This window comes from Trachinotus anak, unplaced genomic scaffold, assembly GCF_046630095.1.
Source record: "Trachinotus anak isolate AG129_WGS33_773 ecotype Australia unplaced genomic scaffold, CSIRO_AGI_Tana_v1 ptg000013l, whole genome shotgun sequence".
NCBI classification, from domain to species: domain Eukaryota; kingdom Metazoa; phylum Chordata; class Actinopteri; order Carangiformes; family Carangidae; genus Trachinotus; species Trachinotus anak.
In genome coordinates, this window is record NW_027273864.1 from 6270522 (window position 1) to 6286540 (window position 16019).

At 41.0% G+C, this 16019-nt stretch overlaps 1 protein-coding gene across 22 annotated transcripts in view; it reads left to right on the plus strand.

The window, feature by feature from the left end:
- The window catches only part of foxp1b (forkhead box P1b), a 157416-nt gene that overhangs the window by 23702 nt on the left and 117695 nt on the right, over positions 1–16019 (plus strand). For 11 of the 22 annotated variants that reach the window (XM_071494830.1, XM_071494851.1, XM_071494849.1 and 8 more), the window contains exon 3: positions 898–959. The exons of the other annotated variants lie outside the window; for them this stretch is intronic. The gene's annotated coding sequence lies outside the window, so the exon portion shown is untranslated. The remainder of the gene's footprint in view (positions 1–897; positions 960–16019) is intronic. 22 annotated transcript variants of the gene reach the window in all.

Below are 16019 nucleotides of genomic sequence, written 5' to 3' on the forward strand. Positions count from 1 at the left end.
TAAAAAAAAAACAAACAAAAAAAAAAAAACACGTATTATTCTAAATATTTGTTTTATTACTATGGTGGAGACGACTGCAGTGTTTTTAGGTCAGTTTTAATATAAATGAATTCTCCAGAGCAAACAGACTTGTCACATTTTTGTTGGCGTTGCTTTGTAGCCTGTTATACTGTTTAAGTTTCTCATTTCATCACACTTATATTATTAGCATGGTTTTAATTTCATTTTTGTATTAAATGTGACAGTGATCTCACAAAACTTAATTTTCTTATTGAGGAACTTTAAGAAGAATAAAAAAATAAAAATTGTAGGTACTGTAGTCTTTATTATTTAATCATTTAAAAACAATTAAGTTATTATTCAGTTCATTTTCCAGCCATGATTGACATCACATCCAGCTATCTGAAATGACTGCAGCGTGTTTTTTATGTGGGCTGTCACAGGTTAATAAAGGGCAACTTTATGACTGTTCATTGTGTTAAGGTGAGAAATGAACCACAGAGACCGGTTACTGCGATGCAAACAGTTTTACTTGTATTTTAAATTGTGTCTCTGTCGTAGTTGCTTATCTGCATGTTCAGATATGAAAGAAAGATAACTTGATATGCATTTAGGACAGGAGGTGCCAACAGGAATCGGTGTGTCATAACGGATCAAATACTTGTGGCTGACGACGATCACGTTTACTTTGCCAGTTCTTATGTCACTTCTGCACATGTGGGCTCAGTGGACAGGGGCTTTCCCCACCTTTCACTTCCTGTTTGTAATCGTTGTATCTTTCCCCTTCCTTCCTTCTCTCTCTCTCTCTCTTTCTCTCTCTCTCTCTTTCTCTCTTTCTCTCTCTCTCCCTCTCTCTGTTTGTGTCCTCTCTGAAACCTCCGTGGTCCTGCCCTCAAGACTGTGAGCTGAATTCTGATTGGAGGAATGGAGTGCCAGTCTGTCCTGAACCAGTGATCAGGGTATGTGGCAATCCTCCCCCTAACCCTTCTCTTATTTCATACCGTAATGTGTGTGCTGTTAGTCTGTGAAATGACTACAAAACACTGTTAGATTTGACTGTTAGGCTTATTTGTATCAGAACATAACTAGTTTGAAGCAGATCCCAACAGATTTATTATGAGATTTTCATCTGTTTTATTCTTCAGCTGTTTACTAAGCAGGCGTATGAATGTAAAAGACACACAAAAGTACAGAATAGTGCTGAATGTTTGAGCGAAAATATATTGACCAAATATTACAATTATTTTGGCTGTTATTTGTGTAGACTGATTCCAGGCCCCCGAGTTGTTGCTGACATGTCAGATTTTTGCCAGTGATTTAAAAAGAACCTGGGCTGCTCTTGCACATGGCTGTTATCCCAGTTTAATATCAGGGCTACTTCACAGACCCCAGCCTGGAAGGCCCGATTCATTTTCAATGAATTCGCTTAAAACAATCATGATGATATTCTAATATTTAAATAGAAGATCCTGTAAGTGATTCACTGTCCACTGTCAGTCATTTAAACCTCCCCAGCTAGCTGCTAACTACAGTACCTGTCTGAAAGGGATGTAATAATTAGATTTAGATAAATATTAATCACTCTTGTCTTTTTGCACAACACAAATAATACAGAAGTAATATTTACTTAAATGTAGCTATGGTCAAATTTTAGGCATTGAAATGGATGGTTTCAAGCTAATACTGGCCTCCTTAGTGTATTAAGGTGTGTCTTAAAATGTCAGTTAGTTATTAGTCATTAGTTATTAGTTAAATGCACAGAATATTACTTGGAAACTTATTTTAATCTATCAATTTAAATTTTTTAAATTCTAGGTTCTTAAACATGGCTTTTAGAATATCTTCGTTTGGGATTATTGATCAAACATTTTAACATTTCCTTTCATAACATTTTAACATTCATCTCCATGGGCTCTGGAAACTCCATTAATCAATTAATTGATTAATCAACTGTTAGTTGCAGTTCTAGTAAGTTATAATTAAAATTGAAAATTAAACTTTTTCCAGTTGAGTTTTGATATAAAAATGATTGTCCAGAATACTTAACTTATACAGAATACAGACCTTATGAAGTCCTTATTAGTCCTTATTAACCTTTGCATCTTTTTAGTATGCTGTTTATACAGTATGGCAAGAGAGGGGTATTTTCATGTTGAACTCCAAGGTCATTTGGCATTTGTTCATTATAGTGTATTTTTGTAAAAATATGAATATGATAATTAGTGCATCAACATAGGCCAACTAAAATGTACTACTACTATTAATAATAATAATAATAATAATAATAATAATAATAGGTTAATTTCACAGCTGAAATCAATTGAATATTTGACATCTGTTAATAGTAGTATATTGTGTAGTTAATAGATAGTATATTGCCCTCTGCCTGGATGTTGCACTGTCAGCTGCTGTGTGTTCATGACTCTCCTTTGTTTTTTAATATCTTTGGCGTACTGTAGTCTTTTTGTCCCTCTGCTCACCTCTGTTTGCCCTGGGAGCCCTGATTGGCTGAACACTTTCTGCACTATAGTCTGGCTGCTTGCCAGCCATGCTGCCAGTGGCTGCCATGCCCCCTGATCAGAAGAGAATGTGACATTTGTGCAGAGGTAATGGAATCTGCGTGCAATTAAATCTCTGACTGTGAAGAGGAGTCTATCTCCTCCCCGCTTCCCCCATCTCCTGCCATTCCCAGCAGCAGGGGGGGTCAGGCGTGATGATGAAACCGTCCCAGCAGGCCCATCGCCGCACTCTCTTTCCCAATCTCCATGTCAGGTTGTGTTTTTTAACTTTGCCGCACTATCCCTGCCTCTATCTGGCAATTAATTACAGAAAATGTCCATTAGGAATCTTTCCAAATATTGTATAAGAATTGATATTCGGTTATGAAAATTACATTACCGGGCTGCTTACCAGTGCTTTAATGAATTCTGCTGCAGGTGACAGTTGTTATTTTGTAGTGCGTGTTGTTGGGCGGTTAAACATGTTTTGAATTTTTTTTTTCCTTAAGGGGGAGTGGTAGAGAGCAAGGAAGAGAGGAAGAAAGTGAGGCAGAGGGCAGATTCATGCATGGATGAGAAGAGGGTCATATCTCTCTGCTCCTCTTTCTCTGTTGCCCTGCCACTACACTTAACGCCTCATTTGTGGGCTTTGTGGCCAATGACTTGAGTCTGTGATCTGTTGCCATAAAAGGCAGCTTTTTCCTCTCTGCTGATGGGGCACTTGCTTGTGGGTTAATACCAGACCCCTCGATAGGCAGACTCACATCTAATGGATATGTGTATCCCCATCAGGATAGCTCATAAACATAAAACTCTCTGCTGCCATTGTACTTGGCGGAGCTGGTTGGGAAGGACAGAGCCACGCCATGCAAGCATTTCCCTTGAACTTGTGTAGGAGTAGTTCCTATCTGTGTTCCTTGTCCACACTGGGTGGACGTAGACGCAGGATATCCAGATCAAGGTTTGGCTAAATGCTCCCTGTGTTGCTCACACCCTGTGTGGCTCTGTGTAAATGGCACAGTCTGAGTCCTCTGCAGTTCAGCCACTGGACATAATGTTCAACATGAATATTGAAATGGAAATGTATGTTCCAGTTCATTTAAACAATGAAAGATTACACTTTATTTTACACATGCTGCTGCTGAGTGTCTGAACCCAGCTTTAATGTGAGTATTTTTCTGTCACGTTGGACTCCTTTTTTTCACATTCACTTTCCCTGGTAATGTCTTTTGTCATGATGATTTATTAATGTCAGTGTTGGTTGAAGGGAGTGTTGTCTCAGAAAATAAGAGGGTCACTCTGTTTCTTCTTGTTTCTGCAGCTAAGGGTTAATATGAACCAACAATCAAATGAACCTCCCCATTTCCTTGCTGCTCTGTGAAAACTGCTGGGTCTTAACTTTATTGACTAACATCCTGCTTAACAAATACAACACTATTCCTCTTGGCTCTCTCTGTTTTCCTCTGTTTTGCAGATGGCTTTGCTCAGCGTTGTGTGATATAGAGAAAAAGGCTTTGCTCGGGGAAGGAGAGAGAAAGAGGCTTACTCCATTAGTGTCATTCGAATGGTGAATTAGATCAGTCTGACAGATAGATGCGGAAAATTGTTTTAATTGTATAATTATCTGTGGTTAGCCACTTGTGCGGAAAAGTGCGGTGATGTGGGTGAAGGCCAGTGAAGAGCACATTTTGGCCTTTATGTGCTTATTTTGTCTTTGCACAGGAAATGGACAACAATCGGGGGTCCTGAGGATGAAACACAAACACACCCAAACTCCCAGACACTCACACTCGCCCCTGGGCAGGTTAAGACGTGCTCAGTGAGATGCTGCCCTTTAAAGTAATGTGTCTGGCCAGTGAGTCTTCTCCTCAGGCAGGGAGGAGGGCGCCTGTAACCATCTGATCAAGATGGCACAGCTTTGCACAAATGTAACTCGCTCTGAACAGAGAGAGAAAGAGAGAGAGAGAGAGAGAGAGAGAGAGAGAGAGAGAGAGAGAGAGAGAGGGGCCCCATATATCATTAACTCTCTTAGTCACATTCAGCTGATTTCTGATAAGATGTAAACTGCAAGACTACAGAGAGATGGCACTAAATCTTTGGCTTTATATCTCTCAGTTGCTCTTTTTTCCTTCTTTTTCTCTACAACATTCCCATGAATGAGTTTGTGTGAAGTACCTATCTTCAATGCCAGTTTGGCTGTAAAATAATAATAGCTATTATCTCCCTGTTTCAAACAGTGAGGACAACTTGTGTTTTTCTTGTATACAGAATGTTTAACTGCCAGACTAATTTAGCTTAGTCTTTCCCCCCAGATTATTGTTTTTACAGTTTGGAATAAAAGCACTCTCACATTGCATCCTTTGCACAAAGAATGTCATCAGTGTCAAAGCAGCAAACTGCTGAGAATTAAATATTACTGCTGCTTTAACAAAGGTTTTGTGTATGGATGTTATGTTGCCCTGTTTGTTGATTTAAGGAAGAATTTGTTGATTTAACTGGCAATTTTATAAAATATGTATCACTGTCTCTTGAGTCCTGAATTATATGAAAATATAAATTATGCAAATGTATATTTGGATTTCAGTGATCATGATGAGTGAACACATGCGCATCCATACAGAAAACATATAGATGATAACGGCAGATCTTCCTCTTTTTGACAGATCAGTTACTGAATGATTTTTCAAGCCTGGTGAATAAAACTGAGCCCAGGCCAAACACTAAATGCTCCGCAGTCAGCTGCTGCATTCTGTTTTCAGCTCAGCTCATTCAAGTGTAATAAAACAATGCAAGAAGTGCTGGAGAGCTGTGGCCTGGATGCTCCCTCTCTTAAAGGAAAAGTTGAAATGGAGGTGCTGCTGTATAAATTCCCTTCACTGAGTGGTCGTTTCTGTCCCTGGTTTTGTCTTTTAGCAGTGGCCTTTTGTTATATAATACACAGGTTGGTTTGTGGTCACAACAAGCAGGCCTTAATCAAATACACACTGAGCCAGTCTGATGAGAGTCTTGCAACACAAAGCAATTTATGGACTTGAGAGCTTGTCATGTCTCAGTTGTTGCCTTCGTCATGCTCTGTTGTTCAGCTGCATCTCCTGTGATAATGCACAGGGGATTAGCAGGTAACAAGGCAGCAGCGCTCCTCTGAGGATGTTGCGCGTGGCTTTGAATGTCTCGCACAATACTACATAAACAGAAGGGGAGTACCACCAAATGGTGATTTCCCGGCTGCACAGGGAGCCTCCTCCTGGATAATGTGGTAATGAAAGGTGACAGGAAGGACTCAGGGTCTGGAACGAAGCCGGGGCAGCTGGTCAGAGCGGGAGAATAGGAAGCAGTGTGCACCCGGGCTAAAGTGCAGCGAGAAGCAAATTAAAGCTCATATCTGCCATCTCCCTTGCCTCCCTGCACTTTCCTGTTTGGACTTGAAGGTGATTGGGAGCCAAGGCGGTGACAGTTGACGGAAGCTGCGCGGAGGAGAGAGTATTTATTTACAGTGAGATGCAGCGATGCTTGTTCAGGATGCGGTTTCACGCAGGATGTGCCTCCCCCCCCTCCACACACACACACACACACACACACACACACACACACACTCACTGACACACACACGCACACATGCACCTCCTCCCATCTTTCTCATCTCCACCCTCACACTACAATCCCCAGGTTTGATCAAGAATGGGAAGTGGGTTATTGGGGAGGAGGGGCTGGCCTGCTACAGGCCTGGCAGCCTGTATTGTGCAAGAGGCCGGGTCTGGACACAGCCAACAGAGAGCTCGCTCAGCATGCCTTCCTGCCTGGCCCAGGAGGTGGTACCAGAAAGTAGTGTGAAGCATTAACATCGCATTGTGTGATAAAGATTTGTCTTTAGGTCTTACATAAAAAGGAAACTGTGTGTGTGTGCATACATACATCTATGTTTGAAGTTCAGACAATGAGAGATGTTGTGCGTGTGAGGAGTTGCATGTGTCAGAGAGTGTGTGTGTGTTTTAAGACAGTCCAAAAGAGAGAGTGTGTGTAACCTGCCAGGAATTCCACCTTGTAAAGCAGGGATTAGGGGGGAGTTGAAGGTGTGTAAATCCCAATAATTACACTGTACACTGGTTGCAGTACAATTACCTTTGTCGTCAGCCTACAATGCATTATTCACATGACGATAAACTACTCATTTTAAAGATGCAAGCGTGTGCAGCATTATTTCCTACCACCCAAGAGGAAAAACCCAGAAAATTTGGACTTCTTCAGTCAGATAAAACTGAACATGAAGCAGGCACAAGATTTTACCTGGCCAACTCCTAGCGTCCCCGGCTTTCCTTTCATCTGGTGAGATATTGAGCGGTAAGCATGTGAGTGCGCTGAAAAGGTGAGCCGTTCTGATCTCTGCTCACTAGCTGTCATGTCGGCATTAATCCACCCAAAGTTTCAAAGGCAGGTTTTATGACCTGCCTTACGGCCTCATCTGTGTGGACAGCAGCATCTAAACTCTGGAGAACCTGCCACATAAAAAGCACATCTGTTAAAGCCTAAATTGTAAAACAGCCCCCACGTGTCCGGGCAGCGTTGAGTTAATAATACACTCAAAGTGCAGCTTCTAACACTCCCAACTGCAGCAACAGCAGTTATTGCCTTGCACTCGCTTCTTTTCTTGCCCATTGTATTCTCATGTCTTTTTCAAAGCTTCTGACCTTCAAAGACAGTGTAAACAATTTCTCCTGGATTAGATGGTATCTGTTTAGTCAAGAAGAAAACCAGCAGTGTTTTCACTACAAATTTGTACAGTGGGGGGAAGGGAGAACTTTTTAAAATCTATTTAATTTGACAGTTATTGCTGAGATGGTTTTGTTTTTCGACAAACAAAGGCTGAAAATGATCTATTTTTACCTAAATGTAGTCAAGTTTTAATAACACTAGCTAACTCTGCTTGTATAGTTAATACTGCACCACTCCCTTTACATTAGAGTCTTCATTTCATGTGACTAAGAGTGATAAATTCAACAATAATGCAGAATGGCTGTAGGGCTTAAATGTCAGGCATAGCAGGCAAGTAGCATTAGCAAATAATAGCAAGTGTTATGCTCAGTCTTGAGGTTTAACACCACAGACTAATATATGAGGTACTATTAACAGATTTGTGAGTGATGCAATTTAAGCAGCAGTTGTCATTACAGGGACGCAGTTATTACACACTTTTGTCAGCTCAGTCTCTTAAAGAGGAAGTGTGCCTTCTCTACTTAGTGTATTCAGTCATTGCTCCTCTCAGTGCGTCCACAGTCCTATGTACCCTATGTTGATCTGGGCCCTCCCTGTGGCCTTTGTGGCCCCTGTTGGTTTGCTGTGTGCCACCAGATCTGTGAATCTAGCTTTGGATGTGGCAGAAAAAAGACGATGGGGAAGGAGGAACACTCGAGCACAGCGACATAAATCTCAGAGCTGATCTTTAGGTTTGCTTAGAGTCAATCTGGCAAATAACCTGAAGGGGAAACACTGTGTTGGCCTTTGGTTTGTGTTGTTTATCACCATAGGTATTGAGGACTGTCACTTAAGTATTGTCAGTAACATTAAAGGTGACAAATTTTGTCCAAACTTGTTCTGTATTTTTTGGAGGACATATTTGTTGATTTTTATGTAAGAGATTAACTAGTCAGTATAGGTCAGTAGGGGGTAACTAGTACATTATAGGACCACCTGTTGTAACACTATTGGACTTTAGACCAATGATTTGATTAGAAATATTTAGATTTAATTCATATGATCTCATGCTCATTATAAAATGAGTTTGTATTTTGAGCTGGTAAAAGATTTGAGAGCAGCTGTGATACTTTATTAGTTGAAAGAGGCACATCTTCAGTTGTAATAACTTAAGTATGTAACTCAAAGCTTATTTCAATTCAAAAGCTGAACTAATCGTGTTCAAAAACAAGTGAATTTAGCCAAAGCTGAGAAGGTCAAATAAATTCCAGATTGTGTTGTTAAGTATTTTTACCAGGTCAGAGGGGCCAGCTCCAACACCTGTTCCTGCTAAAGTCACAGAGGCAGCACTCTTAAAGAACCTACAGTCTGTCAGTGTTGATGACAACACAGTTAGAGTTTGCATGAATCAGGAAGGATTTGTTATTTACCTTGATAGACACTGCTCTCTGTGAGTGTAAGCTGGGTCTTAGCCTAATTGATGTTTTGGAAGATGAGCTCAATTGGATGAGTCATTAGGCCTATTACCAGAGTTTTATTAAATGCCCCCCACCCAAAAAAAGAAAAAAAAAAATCCATTGTGGATTTTTTTCTTCCTACAATAACAGGAGGTTGGATTGGTAAAAGGCAGATAATATATGTGTGAGATTGATCAGTGAGTAGCGACCCCATTATCTCCTGAGATGTTAATTACACTGTGCTCAGCTTGCATGTCAAAAGGCAGATAATTGAAGAAGGTAAAAGATGTGCCACACTTTATTTATGCTTTCATTTGGAGCTGCTAGAAGATTGTCTCTCTTTCTTGTATGCTTTTTATTCCTCTTCTTTCTTCTCTCTTTTTTTGCAGTGTATTTACTGTTGGGTAATATTATATTGTCAGGGTTGATAATTTTGCAGAGATATTGTCCACACTCATTACTGTGGCTTGTGTGTATATGTGTGTTGGACTGACAGGAATCTTCTGTCCTGTCTCTGTTTTCACTGCCACACTTTTCTAAGGCCTTTAATAGTCTCACACTTATGTTAGACAAATACTTCAAGATCTCTTTCATGCATTATTCTGATACTGCAAATTATTCCTGGCTTGATTTTAAATTCAACAGCTTTTCATAAACATCTGAAATGCTACACTGATAATCTGTCTCTGTTGCTGAAAACTGAAACATCTGAAAATGAACAGGGGTGCGGTCACGCTTCATATAGAAAAGAAAAAAGCTGTTACTCCTGAAATGTTACTTTATGTCAAAAGCCATGTAGTACATCAGGGTAAAGTTAGTGTAATAACAATCTCCTGTCGGATGATGAAATGTCCTGGTTGGTGATATCAGTAATTTGTTGCAGTGACTGCAGCTGCTAGATGATGACAGTAAGAGTGGTGAAGCATAACACAAACATTAAAAGGGAGGACGGCAGCATTCATGGGAGAGTCTTTGTGCTATTCTCCATTGCTAAAGTTACAGTATGTCTCCACAGTGGTCCGCTGAAATACACACTTAGGTGAGAGGGCGCAAAAAGCTCCAGAAACCTTTTGAAATGTCTGACACTTTTTTCTTTTTTTTCTTTTCTTTTTTTTTCAAACAGCGTTTGTGTGTAGTTCCCCCACCTGTGTAGCTTGGTGTCTGTAAACTTCCTATTGACAGTGTATAGAAAAATAGGGGACACGCTGTTCTTGAAAAAAAAAAAAAAAAATCTTGTTTGTCATTTCGCGTGCTTAGATATCGTCAAAACTGTGGTTTCCTGTGGAGAACTGTGGTGTCTCTGTGTGTTTGCTGTCTGTGTGCAATTTACAAGTGCACGTGAACGCTGTCTGCACTCCCAAATGCGAATGTGCACATACGCACACACACACACAGGCACACACACACACACACACTCTCCTGAGTCTTCCTCTCCTTCATGTGTCGTCATCATAACGCGGGGGGCGGAGCCTCGAGGGAGTGGCCAGGCTGTGGTCATCACACCTCAGGGGGCTGATGGACAGTTGCTGCACAGATGATTTAGTGCATCACCTGGTGGACACAGCTAAGAATGAGCACAGCATGATGGGAAACCACATTCAGAAAACAGGGATTTTTAGTGTGGTGATATTACCACTGTGTGTGACTACTTTTTTCTGGTTTTGTAGTTTACTTTCACTCATTTGTATATTTTCTCTTTTTTCCCTGTCTCACATCTCAGAGACAGTAAATGACATCATGACACCAGATTACTATAATGAAAAAAGGCACAGTTTAAAAATAAGTGAAAAATGTGAACTCTGATGTAACAGTGGACCAAGACAGAGACAAATGTCCAGAGGGGGTTTTTGTGGTAGGACTTCACAGAGGTTTTAGTTGGAAGTGCTGAAAGAAGAAACAGTTTAAAGCCCCTCTCTTCCTAACAGGAAACTCACAACAGACATGGAGCTGAGGGCTGGTAGTACAGGTTCATCTTCCTTTGCTTCATCTGACCAATATCTACCATCCATTAGCATCTTTCCACTTGTTTATCTGCCCTGCCAAAAGCCTAGAAGGCTCCATAAGGCAGACAGTGCACTTCATTAGATTTGAAGTTTTTATGGTATTAAGTTTGAAGTGTTTTTCTCATTTTGGCCACTTTTTGTTTGCCAGAGAAAGACCTCTGCTCTCTCAGATGCAAGCCAGAGTATTTCGCTCTGGTGATGCAGCCTTATCTGTGCTTGAGGTCTGTACTTTAATGGGCTTTATTGATCTAAACAACATCAGGGGTTGCGGTGATGTTATTAAGGCAGAGATAACTTCTGTGTAATTCCACTCCAACAATATATTAGCCTTTTATTGGTCTAAATAACTTTGCCTTTTAGACAGTAATGCACCAGTAAGTCACAGCAGCTCTTCATGTCGGCAGGATCTTAATAAAGCATTTCCTCTGGACATCCTGCTGCGGAGAGAGTGAAAAACGACAGGTTAAAAGGCATGCTGGGAAGTTTCCATGCCATCACTGTAAATTATCTCTTTTGAATACATAAATAAAGCCAGAAGAGAGCTGTGAACGGGAAGGGGCGGGGTGATTGGTAGAAGTTTGCACAAACATATGTTTCAGTGCTTTCTCTGTTGCACACACACTGAGGTGCTGCGAGGAGGAACGCAGCAGGTTTCCAAAAAAAGACAAACTGGAATATGTGCAACATCATATTGCCAGCAGTGAATCAGTGTTGTTGTATTACTGTATGGTTGAGATGAATGGAATAGTTCATGTAGATAATTGATTTGAGTTGCTGGTCAGATGACTATGTACAGAATTTGAAGACACAGTTTTCAGATCTGATTTGACAATTTTCCATTGTGTTTGTCTCTTTTTGTAGCCTAAATAACACAATAAAAGCACAAAAACATTTATGAGCAAAAAAGGGAAGTTTAAGCATGAATATGGTGTAATATTTATAGTATGTGCTGGATATACATAAGCAAGTACAGTAAACATGATATATCAGTATGTAAGTAAGCATGTATACATACATACATTCTATACATAAAACACAGTAGTGGTGATAGTAATGTAAACGGTAGCAATAGCTAAAAATAACACCACAGGTCAATCATCTGAGTCATCCAGAGAAAACAGGTTTAGCCACAGTTATATGAGTTATAGTTAGAATGAGGGTTGTTATGATATAGGATCAAATTAATTATAGTTTAGAAGATCAGCTGTTGTTGTATTTTTAGCTTACATGGTGCATTGTGTGTCTACAAATGTCTTAATGGACAGTTGCAATAATTCATTCAAGGGCAGCATATATCTAATATTTATATGAAATAACGAACCCATTTATCTGGAAGTGTATTTTCTGAGGGGTGGGGGTGTGGGGGGAGGGGTTCATAATTTGCAGCTATTTAAAGCCATGGTTTTGGTAATGAATTATTTTGTCATCTCGACTGTGATGAGATTCATCTTTAATAACTGTAACAATTATTTTATTAAAAAGAGAAGCCATGCATTATGGCTATCTCGCCGAGGTCTCAAGCTGGAAGGAATTCTCATTAAGAGCATTATATTACCCCGGTGCGCTTTCACTTGGATGTCCCGCTGAAATTACATTAGGTGTCAACAATGTTTGTGTTAGAAGTAAGCAGTCATATTTACAGAGGCTAGCTTTTTTCATTTGCTGCCTGACACTGGCAGATGTATTAAAAAAGATACTAATGCTCCGTATCTGATTAAGTCACTTGGAGAGAAACTCCTCTAAAGTGTTGACTTTTAATATAAGGCCAGCACCGTTCTGCCATCGATGCAGGCATAAATCTTTATTCAGAGATGAGAAACTTTTGATTGCCAGAGATTATTATGTGATTTATTTAGTTGGAACAAAGGACTGTTATCGCCCCTCATTCCCAACATTTAGACCCTTCCCAAACTATAAGCATCAGGTTGTTTGTGTCATGATTGATTTATCAGTGTCTTTTCATCTACATCCTGTGTTTCTTCTGATGGCTAGCGTGGTGTGCAACATTGTGTTTTGTTAATGGTTTCATGCCCAGGGTTGCTGCTAATGACACGGTTGTAATTGTTTGTCAGTGTGATAATGTGTGATTTCCTATTTCCATGTGAAGTTGGACATTTGATGAAGGAGGGATCTTGTCAGGAAGACAAAGTGCTGTCATTTGTCAGCAGCTAAATGAGCTTCTCTCCAGACATCCTCTCAGTTTTCAGTGGCAATATTATATTCACAGATCCCTTTTTGGGCTGTTGCCATGATTTCCACATAATTCAGTGCGTTGTATTAAAGGCCAAAAAAGCTAAAGTCACTGCTGCTTTCCACATGTGAATCACAGAAGCTCAGATAAAGGCAGATTTCTTGTGTAAATCGAGTCTAATTTTGGTGAAAAAGTCAGAAACTGTGAAACCGAGATTAAGATCAAACAAACAATGAGATAAAAGTTTCATAAAGTCACTCAGGTTGGGTTGTGTGCTGACATTTAGAAATCTGTTAACTGTATTTCACAGAAAGACAGAAGTGAAATTACTGAGTGTGGTAATCTTTTATTCTTAGTGTTTGCTTGGAGTCATCACTTCCTTAAACTTAACATTTTTAAACTGAGAAACAATTTCATCATCTTCACAGGAAAGGCTTTGGCAGTTCATGTCACTGTATACTTTTAGTTATGATTTTCTGATTTCATCTTATTGTGAAATCCCTTTCCTTGACTAATAGTTAATAATATATTCTGTCCATGTTGTGTCTACAGTGATATCATAAACTTATGAGGCACATAATTGCAGCAACTGAAGCACAGTATTGTGGGACTGCCTTCATACTTTCCAAAGTCTTTGATGTAGTCACCCCCTGAACATACTGCGTCTGTTTCTGATTAGACTGACTCCATATTGTGGGGTTGGGGGCAGATCCTTCCTAGTTAACAATCTAATGAGCTAAACAAGCCAAACAAAGGAGAGGTGTAGTGAATAGGTCTCCTGAGGGAGCTACTTATTGTCACAACTGGCCCTCTATCCTCTCTCTCCATATCGATTCATGTCTTCACTGGTTATGCTCTGTCCACTGTAGCACACATGGGTGGTGTAATCAGCTAAATGTAGCCTCTGCTTTCTTATTATTACCTGGGTGCTTAACACTAATATTTTTTTTTCCTTCAAGGACAAATGTTGTAGGAGAAGGCAGATCTTGTGTGAAGTCCCTGAGCTCTCGCTGAGCGGCAGATCTCTTTTCAGCGCCAGCTGTTCTCTCAGATACACCAGGCCATGCTGAAATTCTCTTAATATAATTCTGGGGGCTCAGGAGAATAGTGCAGAACAAGCGTGCCAGCGAGGAGAACGTTGAATTTTTCATCAGTGGGCCTCAACTCGCTGAGTTAGTGGGCAGCGCTCTCATTCATGAGCAGATGTTCAGCGCAGTTACACTCTGCAGTTAATGTGAACTTACTGGCCTCTCTGCCATTGGCTGCAAGGACGTTGGCAGCAACCTGGCATCTGAGAATTACTCCCAGTAAAAGGCGCAGGCCTGGAAAGCGTAGGCCTGGCCTTTTTTAGCCACTTCTCAGCCCAGGAGCTGGATCTTGGTCAGGGGAAGGCACTGACAGCCCATCCGTCTTCAGCCTGACAGTGATGAAACACTCACCACTGTTTGCTTGGGGAATAGCAGTGAAATTCCTGCAGATAATTTCCACTGGTTTTCTGTTAATTTCTAATGACTAAAGTGAAATATGCTGCATGTGGGTGAAACTAACCTGCTACTAGTATGAAACAATTACACATACAGAGGAATTATACCATTACCCTTGAAAGATGAAGGCACCTGTGAGGGAGTAACAGTTTGGCCCTGGTAGGTCTATAGCTGAAACCAGCTGGTGCTGTGGTCAGCCTGGTGGGCTGTGTCCTCTCCCCAGCCTGGTTGCTTCGGACATCTGCATGCCCAAGCTGCTCAGCCTGGGTTTGATGTGGTCATACAGATCTGTAATAGCTTCCTTCTAACTAAGCAAAAGGCTATTTGATGTAAAGTGCCATTAACTGGTCAGAATGTGTACGTGACACCAAGTATAGTAGGTGGCTTGCCAATCATCTCGGCTGTGTGCAAAAGTCATCACAGTAAAGTTGTGCATATGGGACTTGAAGAGTGGAAATGACAAGCTCTTGTTTCCTCTGCACATCTCATTTTCACTTTATAATTGGTCGTTTTCAGGTTGACTTTACGAGAGCAAAACTAATTAGTGTTTCTAAATTCAGCAGAAAAAAAAAGTCAGTCGGCTTGATTGTTCTGGTTTCCTCTCTTGTGTCAGGCGCTCAACAATAAAATAAGACTCTAATCATTTTCAAATTGCTCGTATTTTTAAACCCCAGAGCTGAATGTCACTCCCGGTCTCTTGGCATTTTGTTTGGCAAGATCAGGGAACAGTGGTTGCCCTCTCGCCTGTGTGCTCTCTTTGTGATTCATGGGAAGTTTGGACTTGGGGCTTGTGGAAAAAAAACAATGCGTTGTGTTTTAGGTGGGGTTGTTTCTGCTTTGATTGGGAACGTCCTGCTGACAGGAGCAGCCCAGCAAGTTTACAGTAGCTGTGACATTGCTGTTACCTTTATTCAAAGTGCTCCAGCTGCAGCGAGCCCTCAGGAAGCCCAGCGCAGGCCTACATGGGCGGCTGGCGGCCCACAGAGAGGAGAATGAGCCCTGTTTGAGTTGGCAGACGCTCCCCTCTCGGGGAACTTTTGCTGCCTCTGCAGAAAGGCCAGTGGCGGCAGCTCTGGTGGGGCGGCGGTGATTTGCGGGGCAGGATGGGCTTTTTCCACCTCTCCTCCTTTTCAGGAAACACATTTTGCCGTTTCTTCCCTCTGTGTGTGCAAGCGGAGGGAAGGAGTTCAGGCGAGGGGGCACGGGGCAGCGGGACTGAATGACAGAGCTCAGCTGCGAGTGCTAATGTGTGGTGATCTGAAAAGGGCAGTTTAATACCCCGAACAAGCCATTTCAGAAAAGCCCTGGTGTTCACTCTGGTGGAGCTTCATTTATATTGGATAAAAACATTCAGAGTGTGCTGTGAAGCTTACCCTATTTTTATTTTTCCATCAACACTGTAGGGATTCAGTCTTCAGAAGCCAGTAATTAAAAAGTGCTTGATCTAAGGTTAGGGAGGAGCAGTGTTTAAATTCAATTAGAGCAATGCTCAAATTAATTTGTACTCAGCTACAGTTTTTGGGAGGTGTCATTATTTGTTTAATCAGTTCTGTTTGAGGCGCTAAATTTGTGTCCACACATATTTAAAGTAGGGCTGTGGGGTGTGGGGGGTGAGAAAGGCGATAGTGGAAAAAGGTGTATGTATTTGCTTTTTGTTAGTCACCTTCATGTTTCAAATAATTTCCACTGTTTCTCTT